The following is a 13,838-nucleotide window of genomic DNA, read 5'->3' as shown; positions in this document are numbered from 1 at the left end:
AAAAAAAAACCTTGAATAAATTGTTTTTGCCCTTAGATTAATAAGGAGTATATATTAAATAATTAAATATAAATTAAATATAAATTAAATAAAATAATATATAAAAATAAATAAATAATAAATAAATAAATAAATAAAAATAATATAAATTAAATTAAATAAATATAAATATAAATTAAATAAGGAGTATGTATTAAAAGCCATCAGCAAGCATTATCTATAACAGGGATAAGTTGGAAGCCTTCCCTGTAAAATAGGTAGTAAAATTGTCTACTATCACCAATATAATTTAAAATTGAACTAGAAATATTTGAATAGCAATGAGAAGAAAAAGAAATTGGAGGTATCAGAATGGGAAAAGATATAATAAAAGTATTTTTTGAAGTTCACTTGATGGTATATATATATATATATAGAGAGAGAGAGAGAGAGAGAAAGAGAGAGAGAGAGAGAGAGAGAAAGAGAGAGAGAGAGAGAGAGAGAGAGAGAGAGAGAGAGAGAGAGAGAGAGAGAGAGAGAGAGGGAGAAAAATCTTCCAAATTCAACTAAAATTAATTTAAATTAATAATTGTTTTTGCAAAGTAGCAGGATATAAGATAAACTCACATGAATCATCAGCATTTTGATATGTCACTAACAATATACTGCAAGAAGAGATAGTAAAGGTAGTCTATTTAAGTTTAGTCGAGAAAGAAAAAATATACATATGAGTAAATTTTCTGAAACAAATACAGGAACTATAGGAACATAGTTATAAAATCTTTTATACAAATAATGTTAGATTTAAATAATTGGAGAAATGTTAATTTTTCATGAGCTGGAAGAGCCAATATAATTAAAATGACAATCCTATCTAAACTAATCCAGTTATTCAATCGAAACCCAATTAAATTACCAAAAAATAATTTTATTGAACTAGAAAAAATAATCACAAAAATTATTGGAAAAATAAAAGGTCATGAATATGGAAGGAAATGATGAAAAATGTTAAGAAAAGAGGTATAGCAGTAACAGATTTCAAACTATGTTATAAAGCAATAATTATCAAAACTCTGTTACTGGCCAAGATATAGAAAAGTACATCACTGAAGCAGAATAAATATACAATAAACAGTTCCAAAAGTCTATTGTAATCTTGTATTGTACAAAGGTAAAGTTCCAAGCTTGTAGAATATTAATTCAGTATTTGTTTTTTTAAAAGTCTTGGGAAAACAGGGAAGCAATTTGGCAGAAACTAGATTTAGACCAGTATCTTATACCATTTACCAAGATAAGATCAAAATGGATCTATTACCTAGGTGTAAAGAGAGACATTATAAACAAATTAGAAGAGCAAGGAATATATTTCCTGTCAGTGTGGAAAGAATAATTTGTTAATAAGAGATTAAAAGCATTGTGAAATTTAAGATGAACAATTTTGAAAAAGTTAAATTGAAAAGTTTTTGCACAAATAAAACTAATATAGCCAATATTAGAAAGAAAGCAATAAGTTAGGGGAAATTTATAGATAATTTCTTGTATAAAGATTTCATATCCAAAATAAATAAGGAAAACTTTGTCAAAGGTATAAGAATTTGAGCCATTCTTCAATTGATAAATGGCCTAAGGATATGAATAGATACTTTTTTGAATGAAGAAACCAAAGCAAGGGACAACTGGGTGACTCAGTGGATTGAGAGCTAGGCCTAGAGATGGGAGGTCCTGGGTTTCAATCTGGCTCCAGACATCTCCTATCTGGGTGACCCTGGGCAAGTCATTTCACTCCCATTGCCTAGCCCTTACCACTCTTCTGCCTTAGAACCAATACACAGTAATGATTCTAAGATAGAAGGTAAAGGTTTTAAAAAAAAAGAAACCAAAGCTATATATAACTATATGAAAAAATGCTCTAAACAATTATTGATCAGAGAAATGGAAATCAATATAACTTTAAGCTATCATCTTACCCTGACAGATTGGTTAAAATGATAAAAGGGCAAAATGACAAATGTTGGCAGGGATGTGGAAAAATAGGGACACTAATACATTATTAGTGGAACTATTAATTTATCCAATCATGCTGGAGAATAATCTAGAATTATACTCAAAAAAGTTATAAACTTTGTAAGCCATTTGAAAGGAAAACAAAATATATGTTCTAAGAAATTTACAGCAGCTCTTTTTTATGATGGTAAAGAACTGAAAACTAAAAGGTTGTCCATCATTTGGGGAATGGCTAAAAAGTTGTACTGCATGATTATAACAAAATAATATTGTGCCATAAGAAATGTCAAACAAGATGATCATCAAAAAAACAACAACCTGAAAGACATATGAAGTAATACAAAGTGAGGTGAGCAGAACCAGAACATTGTACACAGCAACAAAAATGATGTATGATGATCACTTTGAATGAATTTGCTGTTATCCACAAGGCAAGAATCCAGGACAATTCCAAAGGTTTCATAATGAAAAAGGAGACAAGAAGCCAAATGCAAATTGAAACAGGATTCTTCACTTTTTTTCTGCCATAAATTTTTCTCTAGTGTAAGTAAGATGTGTCTTATTTTACAACATGACAAAGAGGGAAATATACATTATGTGATAATATGTATATAACCAATTTCATATGGTCTTCCTTCTTGAGGACAAGAGAAAAAAAGAGTGAGATAGATTTTTGGATATAGCTAATATGAGAATTTATTTCCTTTGGATAAGCATATTTATCATAATATAGTATATATTGATAACAAATCATGTGTATTACATTATTGTTATATTACATATTATGTTAAATATAAAAATAAATAAAAGTAATAATAACAAAAAAGGCATTGTGTGATGAAGTGGGCAATAGTATTAGGAAGGTAATGTTATCTAGCCTTTACATAATTTTTTTAAAAAGGTATCTTTGATGGTTAATTGCTAGTAGCAGCACCTCAAAGCAGAAGCTGAACAGTGTTTAGCCCTCCTCTTTTCTCGCTGACTCCCTCCTATTTACTCTTGATAAAAAGGCTGACTGTGTTTTTGGAGGCAAGTGAAGAAATACTTATACAAAAAGATCTAGAGTTTGTGTTAGAGTTCACATTTGAGCTCAAGTCCTCCTGACTCCAGTACTGGAACTCTATCCATGGTGCTATCTAGCTGCCCCAGAGCTATACTCTTAATCTCGACAACCCCAATGAACTGTGAAACTCACTTTTGCAAGCCATGTGTCATCTCAGTACCTCAGTTTCTTCACTTGTGATAGGAGGATCTGAACTAGATAACCTTAAAATCCCTTCCCCCTGAAATGTGCTATGATTCTGGGATTTATACACTAGTCTCAGCCAAGAAGTTTGCTGATGAAAAAGCACCAAACCTGAAGTAAAGAAGAACTGAGTTCAAATCTTGCCTGAGATACTAACCTGTAGAATAACCCCAGGCAAGTCACTGAACCTCTGAAGAGAATCAAGGGGAATATTTAAATTCAAAAAATTTAAATGTATTTTAGTTCTTTCATCTATAAAATGAATATAGTAATAGTACCTACTTAGAAGGGTGGAAAGGGAGGAGAAAAGGAGATTATTGAAAATTTTTTTGTAAACTTTAAAATACTATATAAATATTAACTATTATATCATTTATATTTTTGCTCCAAATTATATTTTTGTTTCAAACTTAACCCATCTTTGCTTCAGTTTCATCATCTGTAAAATGAGGATAATAATAACACCTATGGACTGTTGTGAGAATCAAATGAGATTATAATTTTAAAGCACTTAGAACACTATATGACACATAGTTAAACACTATATAAAAGTTATTATTCTCACCCAGGAATCAGTTTCACACAAGATATTTCCTAATGAAAGGCAACTAGGTTGACAGTGAATAGATTTCTGGACCTGGACTCAAGATCTGAGTTCAAATTCAGCCTGAGATATTTACCAATTGTAGAACTGAGCAAATCACTTAACCTCTGTCTGTCTCACTTTCCTCCATTATAAAATGGGATTATTAATGACACCTACCTCCTGTGGTGACTACAAGAATCAGATGAGAAATTTATAAAACCCTTAGCATAGTTCTTGGCGTATAGTGGACATTTAATAAATGCTTGTTTAAGCATATATTTTACCTCCCTGCCTCATGTGAATAAACATCCACTACTAAAGGGGTAGTCTGAAAGAGCAAAGGTATCCCTGTCCAGTAATTCTAATCTCATAAACCAGGGAGAAAACTTCATTCCAATATACTTTGTCACAGAACTGAACAGGATTTCACACCAACTAGAAATGCACTCTGGGATTTGATGTGATGTCAGCCTATTTGATTCCTTCATTGAATTTCTTAGGAGGTTTGTCACTGTGGATAGAGTTACATGACTTTGACTCAAAATACATAATAAAAATCATTCATTTATTCAACTACATAGCCACTCAGCATGATGAAACTACAGACCCACAGGATAGCGGAATTGTAGCCTTCTGCTTATTGTATCCATTTCTGTCTGAATAACAGAGTCATTGACTTATTCCATTTTGAGGATCCGGGGGAGTCATTATTTGGACATTTGTAGTCCAATCTCTAACTCATAGACCCTATTCTGTCACTCTTGCTATACAATCTGACTAAAATCTCTTCATGGGAGAAGATAGCCTGGAGTACATTTTTCATCCCCTACCTTCTGTGGAACTCTCCATTTTTCATTCAGGAAGTTTTATGTGTAGCTTCTTCAATTGCATCCTGACTATAAGTTTGCCCTGCTCAATCTTCATTCACGAGCAGCTCATAAAGTTAAAAATCCCTGCTCTGATCTTTATCAGCATCTCATTATTGGGCAGCATTATGTGGCTGCAATGGAAGGTACTCCAAACTATTCTTCATTATCATGCTCATTGTCTGTACATATCATTACCTTGTCAAAGTAACTGACAAATGTAACTATCCCAAGAAAACATTGGTTGCCAAACTTTCTGGATCCATTTCCCCTTTTGTTTTTTTTTTATTTTTTTGGTAGTTCCCTTTGAATAACAATTTTATTTGAAATATCTCATCATTACCACTGGGGTCATTTGCACTTCTATAGTGCTTTATTATTATAAGGTAATTTCATAGTTATCAATGTGAAAAAAAACAATCATTCACTTATGGTTCTTTAAAAAACCTTTTAGTCAAAGTATATTATAACACTTGTAAGACTAGTCTGAAACACTTGCAGCTTCTGGGGGGGGAAGGGAAGAGGATCTTACTATTAGGAAAATGGCAGGGTAGTTACTTTCTATAAAATCTACCAACACCAAAACCTCAAGAACAACCAACAACAACAAAATGCAAAGGAATTATTTACCAGTTAAAGTAGCTAAAGGTGAATCCATCAGAGATTAGAACACTACACATGGTAAAAATTTAATTAAATATAAAAGAACTTTAATTCTTAAAGATCCTCCTCAAGATCCCTACATTGATCCAATCTGCTGACTGGATACAGGAAACACAAGTAGCCATTTAGACATATTTCTGATTCTGATAATGTAGTTCCTTATTCGGTCCTCTCATGTTAGTGACTCAGCCTGAACCCCCTACAGTATCCCAGTAACTGATACTGATTCTATCCAATCATAAAAAGGAAATTTTTTAAAAAGTGGAGAAGGATGGAAGATATAGGCAATGAAGAATGCCATGCAAATTCCCAGGCTAGAAGGGAAAGAGTCTCTGCCCATGAAAAACCATTAATAGCTATAATAGGTAACATGTATATAGTACCTACTATGTGCCTGGCACTATGGTCCTAATTGCTTTATAAATATTATTTCATTCCTTATTACAATTCTAGGATATAGGGTCAATTATTATCCACACTTTACAGATGAGGAAACAGGCATGAAGATGCCAAGGTCTAACTCATTTAAATCCAATTTATGCACAAGTCAATAGAAATTATCCATATTTTTCATTCATCATTTTACTATTCAACTATTTTACTGTTTAATTATGTTGCTATTTTACCTACCTCAAAGTCTTATTGCAATGTGCTAGTGATGAAGTAGGAAGTGTAGATATACTGGACTTGTTCACATAGATGGCCACGGTCTTCTCACTGAACTTCAGCAGCTGAGATTCCAGTCACCAGGATACCTTTTTTAAAGGATCAAATTGTGTTCATGTCCTGTTGTGTGGAAGGATCTAGAAAGGGTTCCCTAAAACTTTTCTGCTTCACTTCACCTTGGCCTATTCACTGCAGCAGGTAGGGAACTAACCCTGTGACTGAAACACTCAAAAAATTTAGGCATGAAAGACAAATTGCTCTTATAGTAAAAGGGCTCAGCACGTATCTTATCCAGCAGCCCTGATTGAAATGAACAAAACAAGTAAAATCCAATTTCCTGAAGTCAGGACACGTTTTTCTAATGTGGCCACCATGAGGAGGAGTGTTATAAAGCAGACCTAGGTTTTGAAAGAAATCTAATCTAGTCACCAAGCTTGTATGTCTCCCCAAAAGAATAAGTGATAGGCCTGTGATAATGCAATTTCCCATTTCAGGGAAGTGCCATAGCACCATCTTCAATGGGCATGGTCCCACCATGATGAACCCTGATGAGGTCAAAGAAAAATGTTATAAAGACCCTCCTATGAAGGATCTTATCACCATCATTGTGCCCCCCAAAAGGACAAGCATGTAATTTGTGACTTCAAAGTAGGCATGGATTATCAGATATGGTAGGGAGTCCTTGAGAGGAATGGAATCAGAAATAGCAACAGCATTAGTCACTAACTCCTGAAGACTTCTTATGACTTTCTCTTTACCAACAGTTTTGCTTACATGAAGTCAATAAAATTTCCTGGATGCATCCTCACAGTAAACACTGGCATTTAATAGACTATGTCAATATAAGGAGAAGAGACAGACAGTATGTAATCATGACAAAGGCAATGTGTGATGCAGAGTGCTGGGCCAAACATAGACTTATCCTCTCCAAGCTAAGCATTTACATTCAACAGAAGCAGCAGTCCCAAGGCAAGATGACTACCAGAAGTCTCAATTATAGCACTCCTCCATTAATGAACAGTTTGTGGCTGACTTTGAGGGGAAGCTGATCCCACATAAGATCAGCAACCCTGGAACTGAAAAAGAGTGAGCAGCTTTAAGAGGTCTGGTGCACAAACCACATTTACTCATCTGGGTTAGAACACTCACAAACATCAGGAGTAGGTTGATAAAAATGATGGGGGGGGGGAATTCAGGAACTACCTAATAAAAAATAAGAACTCCACAGTATTTCTTAGCTGGATAGTTTATCCATCTCTAAGAAGGCAGAAAAGTACAAATGAAATTGAGAAAGATTCATAATTCTTTGCACAGTCAGAAGGCAGATGAAATTCAGTTTTATACTAATAGTAGCAACCCAAAACCATTCTAAAATGCCCTGAAAGCTAATTATGGGCCAAAAATCTACGGTACAACCCAACTATTCAGCGATGATGGAACGACACTGATCAAATGATAAGATGATCTTGGAGAGATGGGTTGAACTCTTCCAAAGTGTCCTCAAGAGACTTCCTTCAATCAATGCTGAATCTAATGACTGTATACCACAGATTGAATTCCATCTCTTTGTAGCCAAACTTGCAACTGAAGAAGAGGTTTTGAATGCCATTAGGCTCCTCTGGAGTGGCAAAGCTCCTGGTACTGATTCCATTCCAGCAGAGATTTACAATACAGGAGGCCAACTGATCATACAAAACCTGACTGAAATCTTCTGGATTATATGACAAGAAGAGATTTCCCTCCAGGAGGTCAAGGATGGCTTCACTGTCCATCTGTTAAAGGAAAAGGAAATTGGCTACACTGGGACAGTCACAAAGGGTCTCTCTCTTAGTCATTGCTGATAAGATTCTTGACAGAATCCTTCTTTAATCTGTTGATCCTTCACCTGAAAGATAGTAAGGAAGGACAAGTAAAGGAATCTTGCAGAATCTGAGACTTGAAAAAAGGCAAGGAAGCTAGGAGATAAAGATGAGAAGCAAGAGAGTTTGTGGAATGGGGGACAGCCAGGGAAAATTCCCAGTCCAGAGATGGAATGTTGTGGGTAAGGAACAGTAAGGAAATGTATGTGGATGGAACTCGGAGTTTGTAGAAAGGAGTAAGCTATAAGAAGATTGGAAAGGTAGGAAGAGGCCAATTTATGAAAGGGTTTGAAATCTAGGAAAAATATTTTATTTTTGCACCTATAAGTAATAGGGGATCACTGGAATTTACTGAATAGGAAAAGGACAGTGATACTGTCAGATATGCATTTTTAGGAAGATCCATTTGACACTGAGTGGAAGACAGAATACAGGAGGAGGAAATCTGAGGCAGGAAGCCTGACTAGCATTCTTTTGCAGGCATAAAGGTATGTGAGGCATCTAGGCAGCACAGAGACCTGGAGTCAGGAAGCCTCATCTTCTTTAGTTCAAATCTGGCCTCAGGCAATAACTAGCTGTATGACTTTGGGCAAGTCACTTGAACTCTGTTTCCCTCAGTTTCTTTACCTGTAAAGAGAGCTGGAGAAAAAAAAAAGACAAACCTCTCCAGTACCAAGAAAACCCCAAATAGGGTTACAAAGAGTTGGACATAACTGTAAACAACAACAATAATGAGGTAATGACATCCTTCACCAACCAAGGTGGTAATAGTATCAGAGGAAATAAGGGGGTATATGTGAGATGTTATAAAGTTGTAAATGGCAGGACTTCACAAGGGATTAATAGTGGTTTAGGAGATAGTGGTTTAAGAGAAAGTGAAGAGACAAAAAAGTAATGTGGCTTGTGAACTTGAGTGATTAGGGGAATGGTGGTACTCTCAACAGTATCAGAGAACTTAGGGAGAGAGAATGGAGGTTAGTTACTAGTTGAATGAATTATAATTTTCATTGAATAGGAAAACTATATATTTGCCAAATCTCTCATCTAATTTATTTTGTATGGTCTTATTAATATCTTTCCAGCGCAGATTTTTCTTAATACAAATGTCTCCTGAATACTAAGTGAAAGGGTTAAATTCTTCTTTCCTAGTCCACTTTCTTGCCCAAGGATACATTTTGGCCTCACAGGCAGGAAGTCACAAAAGAAGTCTATTTCCTTTAATTTTTCACCACATCCTAAGCAATTCCTCCAAGGGCTTCCTCAGATGGGAAAGGCAATTCACAATGCAATAAAATTTATAGCTCATAAAATTATGAATAAGCCAAACGTTAAAAAAGAAAAGTTAAACTAGGTTTAAAATGATTTTTATAGTATCAGCCACATGAATTGACACAGAAAATGATTTGCAAATGTAAAGGTATGCAACAACTAAATGTTCTGTGCTCTCAGGATGTTAAAGAAGAATTGTCTACACAGCACAAATAAATTTGGCAAACAGAGTTAGTTTAGTCACTATAAATAGCTAAATTAGATATTATAAGACAAAAAGTGAGTATGTATGTAGGAGAGCAGAATAAGTAACCTAAATTAACTGGATTGGGCTATCTTTACTAGCTAAATAAATGAGAGATTTAGTAATTACGCAACCAGTCTGACATAAATGTTGCTTTTTAAAGAGATCCCACTGCCACGCATTCTTCCTATCAATGATCCTCTTTTAATCAATAGTAGTGGTTTTTTAGTTCAATTACTAGAATTCACTCAGTTTTCTACTTCATTTAACTACCACACTAGTAGTAGTTTAGAGTTACAAAGTATTTTATGTACACTTATCTAATTTGATCCATACAATAATTCTATAAGGTAAGTAGTATCAGGTTAACTATTTATGCATAGGAAACTGAGGTTCAGAGTTTAAGTGACTGAAAGGCTTAGAGCTTGAACAGAGTCAATATCCATCTAGTTAATACTTCCATTTTATAAATGAAGAAACTGAGACCAAGAGGGAAAAATGTTTTTTTTTTTCAAAGTTTCACATTGTTTAAGTGCTAGCAGAATAATAATTTGAGTCCAGGTAATGAAACTAACAGGAGTACTTTCTCTGCTCTACCATTTGTCCAATGTCACATAATTGGAAAATGGCAAATCCAGACTTTGAGCCTAGACCTTTGGAAAAATATACTATGCCTACACTTTTTTCTACACTTGCCTACCATGCCATTGGTATCCAATATTCCAAAAGACCTTTGATCTCATTTATATGGGCACTCTTCAATGATGCAAACTATTCATTCTACCCAATTCTCCACCCAATGTCTTCTTACGTTCTCTTCCCATTGAGATGATACCAATGGAGGAGTAATTATCCTTTGTTCCTACTTCATTACCAGCACACCTTTTTCACTTGTACATTTACTTGATGGAGTTTCCTCTTCCTTTCCTCCTCATTGCAATTCTTCATTTCTTATGTGCTAAAGGCTGTCCAGATTCTGCATTTGGTCCTTTGTCTGATTCTCATCTTCATTTCTCTGGTGTACCATGACTCACAGCTACACATCATTTGAAGAATATTCTTTATTTTAAAAAAAAAAAGGATGGGGTGGGGGGGAAGCAGCTGGGTGGCTCAGTAGATTGAGAGCCAGGCCTAGAGACAGGAGGTTCTGGGTTCAAATCTGGCCTCAGACACTTCCCAGCTCTGTGGCCCTGGGCAAGTCACTTGACCCTCACTGCCTAGCTCTCACCACTCTTATGCCTTGGAACCAACACATAGTATTGATTCTAAAATGGAAGGTGAGAGTTCTTTTTTTTTAAAGGATAGGATGTTGTTTCTAAAGGAAGTTTGGAATCATTCAAAGAATTTTACAACTTTGCAAAGTCAATCCAGTTTGCTCTCCTTCTCAGTCCATTCACTATATCTTGTACACACACAGACACACATATGTACATATACATACATATATATATATATAAGCATTAACTCAAACTAACATTGATGTTGTATTGTGCTTTTATTCATTTAGTTAAACATTTTCCAATTAAGGAGTTTTGTGGATTTCTAGCAGCCCATGAAAGGAAATTTGGTACCTCTGGACTAGATCATATGCATTCTTCATTCACTGGTTTTCCTTTGTTCATAGTTAAGCCAAATCCTTTAAAGATTATGGATCTCATTTAGGTAGGTCTGTAATGTTTCAGAGCTTTATAATCAGCACAATGTCATCCAAATATAGCAGCATCTGGAATACTTCACCATATATAAAGAATCCCTCTCTATTTGGACTCTGAACTGGATCTCTTCCAGGGCTTTGGTTGCCATCTTTGATCAACATATGTCTCACTATTTTATTCCTCACTTGATATTAATGAACAGAGTCATCAGACAAGGTTATGTCTGTTATTACAACTTTCAAAGAATCATTTAAAATTTTACATATGCATGGGAAGTGTCTTATTAGTGGAAAACCTTTAACATGCCAGTTTTGCTCTATTAAATCAAATTATTTTAATCATCAGCAAACAATAAGCACAGTGGAATGCTGGAGTCTCTGCATCTTTCAGCCAATCGTGTGTTTGTAAAAATGTGGTCTGTTGATGAATATCAATTAGGGAAAAAGAGATTACAAAATGCTGATTGGGAATATTTATCAAGCATATCAGGTACAACTTGAGACCCAATCAAGATAAAAGTTGTAAAGAAGTCTTCAAAAGGGTTAACTGTTGAATAGTTTAGATTAATTGATGTTGGTGCCTGAATTCACTAGATAATACCCTCAGTAATATTTTTTTGTTCTTCAGTATATTGTATAAGCATTCACTAATTAAACAACCAAATTCAATAATATTTATTGGACTATGATGTGCATATCACTGTGCTGGGTGCTGAGAGGTTTACAAAAAAAAAAAATCAAGATAATTTCTTCCTCTCAAGCACTTGGAAACTTAAGTGCAAAAACATGACCTAAACTCAGTAAAAGCCAGATCTCAGGTAAGATAACATGTACTGGGACAGGCAGATAGAACCTCAGGGTCAAAGAGCACATGGCCTCTTTCAGTGCCTTCCACCACCACTTTGATTCATAGATAACACAATCCCATTCATTCTGTAGATGCTGCTTTATAACTCAGAAATCTACATTAAAAAATCACATGTCAAGAAGTAGGAAATGACTCAGAAAAATGCATCTCACTGTATGATATAACGAGTTCTAATTTCCTCATTAGAAAGAGCGACATCATCATAAAGAATATCTGCCAACAATCTAATATAAAAATGTACATGCATCATGAAAAATAATTGCTGTTCAATTACTACTGAATTATAAAGCCGTCGTACAGGTGCAATAATGCAAGAACCTTGAGAGTATGAAAAACTGCTTAGCATAGGTAATTACATATGTCTGAATGAAGTCCCCAGAATAAAATTCGCAGTGTTTGAAGAAACAATGAAATCAGACTCAAAGCTCTATTTATAGCTGTATTTTTTAATTTTCTATTTTTCCCCTTTGAAAGTTTTCAAAGGCCAGGGAATAATTCCCTCCTCCCCCCCCCCCCCACCATTGAAACACATTGCAGGATGAAATAAGCAATAACTGCTCCCCACGTTCTCTAGCTGTCAACTTGTACCTACAACAGGGACAAAACTACAAAGGACAGAAATCCAGTCATAACCAGATATAAATTCTTTTTAATTTAAAGACTGAAATTACAGCCAAACTGTACATAATTCAAACATATGAAAAATAAGAGTGTTTCTAAGAATGCATTTAATAGGATTCTAAATCTTGGAGCTAGAAGGAACCTTAGGGATCATCTAGTCTGAGTCAACTTCTTTCCCCACCCTAAACTGTATAGGGAGAGTAAGATGTATTTAGAGTGTAGTCCAAGGAGCCCTGGAAATCCCTAAGACCCTTTGGAGGAGTATACAAGGTCAAAATTATATAATTCCATATAGTACTTTATTTATTAATTTCATCTAATTAAATTCTCCTCCCTTTCCCAACTATGTGTGTGTGTGTGTGTGTGTGTGTGTGTGTGTGTGTGTGTGTGTGTAGGGCTATACTTTTTTCACATACTTCAACCAAAACAATCTAACTTGATAGACTGAATATAAAAGCAGATATGAGAAGTCAGTTGTCTTCTATTGTCACCATTAAGAAATTTGCAAAAATATTTTATAATTTCATTCTTATCACTGAATTTTTAATTTTGAAACTATAGTTATTTTCATAAAATTATGTATCTTAACATGCAATGTGTTTGTTACTTCTATTTAAAAAATAAGTAAAAACCTAAAATATTTATCAGTCTAAATTTCTTTTGTGGTAAATATTAATAGAAATAATCCACATAAACAAAAGCTCTCTGGCAAGTCTTCAATAATTTTTTAAAGAATAAAAGGATCCTGAGACTGAAACATTTGGTCTTAAATGTCTTAAAAGTCTCCTCTTTTGAAAATATTGTGGTCAAGACCCTTAGGCAATATGAATTTAAACTACAAAGTTGAAAGGGACATTAGTGATCATCTAATCTGGTTCCCCTTCCTCAGATGAGAAAACTGAAACTCAAGAGATCAAACAAGTTCTTAAAGTTTGTTGAGATAGGGTTAGAATTAAAACCAGATCAGTTTATTCTCATATCAGTAAATGCTCTTTTCAATACATCATTAAATATTTTTCGGTCATCTGTCAAGAATCCTCCCACTCCCTACTATAAAAGCCTAATAAAAGGTTCCAGCTGCAGTGGGACTTAATTTAAATATATGTATGGAACTAACACACTTTTTTTTATTAGATGATTTAACAGCTCCTGTTTGATCCTATAATGCTGAAACCTTTTCTACCTCAAGGAAAGAAGGTAGGAAGGAGTGAGTCTTCTTTCTTCTACTAATAATCTGTTTTGATACCTCATTATGACATAGAAGGAACCCCAATTTCATGAAAGTCATTCCAGATATAATACAACCTCTGGTG

Source organism: Monodelphis domestica, chromosome 5 (genome assembly GCF_027887165.1).
Source record: "Monodelphis domestica isolate mMonDom1 chromosome 5, mMonDom1.pri, whole genome shotgun sequence".
Taxonomy (NCBI): domain Eukaryota; kingdom Metazoa; phylum Chordata; class Mammalia; order Didelphimorphia; family Didelphidae; genus Monodelphis; species Monodelphis domestica.
Note: the sequence above shows the minus strand (reverse complement) of the source record.